The sequence below is a fragment of the Manacus vitellinus genome, unplaced genomic scaffold (genome assembly GCF_001715985.3).
Source record: "Manacus vitellinus isolate BGI_N305 unplaced genomic scaffold, ASM171598v3 scaffold_22_pilon, whole genome shotgun sequence".
NCBI lineage: Eukaryota > Metazoa > Chordata > Aves > Passeriformes > Pipridae > Manacus > Manacus vitellinus.
Window position 1 is genome coordinate 8,098,386 of NW_021939632.1, and position 3,718 is coordinate 8,102,103.

Sequence of the window (3,718 nt, forward strand, 5' to 3'; positions counted from 1 at the left end):
GCCCCTGATGCTGGCTCACCCTGGCCTTGGGCATGTCCCCTGCCACCCCCTGGGAAGGGATGGGGGCAAGGGAGGGAAGACCATTTGTCATCCAACTCTGATGTGCTTCACTGTGAATCAATGGCAATTCACAGGATCCAGCACCTTGACAAACCTTCTATTCATGGAAAAAGTTTGCTGAATCTCCAGGCAGAAAGTAGGATGCTGGCCACCAAGTACATCAGTCCCAGCCTTCCTCCTTGCAGCCTCCCCTTCCTCATCACCTGCCCCTCACTATGCCAGCTCTAGGACACGAGAGACTTCCTCCAGCACTCACCATAAAGCACTTTGTGTCAGTCTATCGAAAAGAAGGACTTCAAAAATAATGACTGTTTTAATCTTCTTGACTCTTTTTTTTTTTCTTTCTTTCTCCTCCCTCCCCCCGTCCCCCATTACCCCTGAAGCAAAAATAAGGGAAAGAAAAAGGCAGAAGGGCACTTTGTTTTCTCCCTCTACACACTCAGAGCTGTAAAATACTTCTTAATCATTGGGAGCAAGAGGATCTCCGTGCTGGGCCTCCACTTTTTGTTTGTGAGTTTATTTTTCCTAATTCATCCTTGACAAAGGACAGAGCCATAAAGGAATCAACCAGCACGTCTGTGGGAAAAAACTGCCCTGAAAAGGGTCGGAGGAATACTGTAGCATTTCCAAACAATTCCAAGGGCTAAAGCCTCTGTGAGATGCAGCTTCAGCTATAACTTGCCTTTCTAGGAACAAGCCTACATCTGTTTGGCAATGCCATATTTTGTAGGGTAAAATAAACCCTTGAGAACAAACAGGCCAGCTTATCCAGAGGGGTAAATGCCTGGGAACAGAGCTCACTTGTTAATCCTAAAACTGTCAGCAAAGACCCACTGGAGAAATTATAGCTGGCCATGGGCACTCAAGCTGTTTTCCCTCTGCCTCCCCGCCTCCCCCCATCCCCACAACAGCTGTAAAATCTTCTTTATTGTTCTGCTGGAGTTGGAGAGCAGCACAGAGAGGTCTCCCAGCTCAAGGCTGCAGCAGCAGTGGCAGGGGGAACATCTGATCCATTGTATCTGCACCGATGTTATTGCTTCGATGGCTGACAAAGAAAATGACGGCGATAAAAGAAGGAGAACAGCCCGAGTACCTACTAAGGAGGCATATGAACAGGAAATCCTGGCTCGTTCCCACATCTGAGCTGCGTACGGTTTCTTTCCCTACAGGATCATTATGTTTAATGTCCTCCTGCAATTCAGGCAGCTGAGCCGGCAGAGCCCCTTCCCTCCCCCTCCTCTCTACCTTCCTCTCATCAGATTTCGAGCCCTCCCTGTGGAAAAATGATTTGTGCACAAGCAGCCTACACAATGGTGCTTATAAAGAATTTGCCCCTGCCAGGAGTTATTAATGGCACCCCAGTAAATGCCCCCCAGCAAAATGGGCCACTGCAAGCATCAAGTGCGTGTTGAAATATCGGGTTTAAATCGCCCCTTGGGGACTGACCTATTGGCCACCTAAAAAATGCAGGATTGGTTTGCTGTATAATTAAGTTCAGGCCATCTCTTGTGCTTACGCACGCAGAAACCCAGATGTCAGCTTGGTACGAGTCAAAGTGCTGGGCTGCTTTTAAAGCACCAGAAGACAGACCGTGAGGGCATAACATTTGTCACTGGAAGAAAACCTACTTCAAATACTTGGAATATTTAACTGACTGCAACAGATAATTAGCCAAACCCTCTTACGCCTCCAAATATAGATTCATTAGTCATATAAAAATATCTCATTGGAACCAAATGTGAGTCATTAGTGAAGTCAACAGCAGATCACAAAAAGGTACTGAGACTCTCCTTCCCGCTATCCCTGAGAAGTTGTGAGTGTGCACTGAAAACAATTTGCTCCATTTTCTATTGAACATCCACTAGCAAGTCTGCTTTAAAGGGAGGCTTTTGAGGGGCTGCTGGTGTGCAGGCCTGTGCATCCCATTTTCCACTGTGAGATTGCAAATTCTGTGCTGAGCTTTTTTCTTTTTTTTTCTTATTTATTTATTTATTTATTTATTTTTGTCTTCTTGGAGACTTCCTTGAGTCACTCAGGCTAAAATTTGAGTTCTGTAACATAAAATAGATTTTTTTTTAGTGAAAGAGAATAAAAACTTCTTTGTTATTTGCTTGTAATTTCAAGGGAACATTTTTGTTGCCTTGGAGCAAATGAGTGCCGCTGCTGCAGGGACCCCAAAACTAACTGGATTCTTTCCAAAGTGAAATGGACATGGTTAAAATCAGTGCCCAGCTTAAGCAAGGTGCAGAAAAGCAATACTGTGTTTTAAAAAGTAAAGCAAGTGGGTAGCTCCTCTATGGTGATGTATCTGCAGCATGATGGGCAGCCAGAGAAAAGTACCATGCTTGATTAAACTCTTGTAAAACCCGAGTTATTGTTTGGAAAGACCCAGAGACCGGGATGGGACTGCATACTCGGTCCCAGGATGTATCACAGGGATTTCACAGAGCATGCTGAATGCTGCAGTCCATCATCACATCCTGCACTCATGGATGCCACAAACAAACATGTTGTTGTATAACTCCAAAGCCGTGAGTAATCCTGTGCTGAAAGTTGTGTCGCATGAGGAGTCAACAGCTGCATTTTGCATTTTTCTTAATTTGAAAAAAAACCAAAACCAGAACAACAAAAAATTACAGCAGCAAATTTTAACTTTAATTGCCCCAAAGTTGACATTCCCGTGGCTGAGAGAACTCAGGCTGCTAAGCTCAGTGCCTGACTTTAACCATACACCCCACAAAGAGATTAACCAAATTTTCCAGCTTCATTAACATTCTTTTGGCTTTGTTGTTAGTATTTTTTAATTAGGAAAAAAAGTCACCTCTATGTAATATCCCTTGTACTTAAAATCCTCGGCGTAGCTGTGATGGTCAGGCAGCAGGGAGAGGAGTGACAGGGTTTGAAATGGGTGTTCCACACCAAAATCCCAAAGCCTGGAGAGCTCTGTCTCTGTGCCTCTGGTTGTACCGCAGCTTTTGGGCATCCTCATGGGGCAGTGCCACAGGGGAGGTGCTGAGTCGGCTGCAGGCAGCTTTGATCAGTGGGTGAAATACCCTGTGGGCGCAGCCCTATGGACATGGAGCCCTGGATCTCCAAGGGGTCTTACCCAACCTCAGGGTCCTGCTCCCATGGAACAGGCTCCTAGGCCCAACATTTGGTGGGTGACTGGATGTCACCCTGAGCCCAGGTTTTGGCCCCCATCCCTATGGTGGGACATGGGCTGAAATGAGGCTGCTCATGCTAGGCCTGGCACTTCTGGGGCAGTGGGGTGAGAGTGGGACCTTGCCTACCCCCTGGTTACCCTCTCATGTCTCTCTGGGGATGTGGAGATCACCCAGTTCCCCCTCTCCCAGCACTGGGCACGACCCCAGCCCCCTTGTGGAGTGGGATCTCCACCCCCCCATGTACTCGATGTCTCTGTGGGGCATTTTTGATTCCCTCTGTGCGTGGCACCACTGTATTCAGCGAGGCAGACCCCAACATCATTGCGAGGCAGATCCACAACCCCGTGGGGAGACCTTGTCTCCACTGCCGCAGGCCCTCGCCTCGTGCTGGTCAGACTCCCCATTTCCTCCTTGGGTCAACCCCAATCTCCTGTGCGGCAGCTCCCAGCCCACTGTGGGTCTGATCCCCTCTCCCCTCCGGGAGGGGCAGCCCC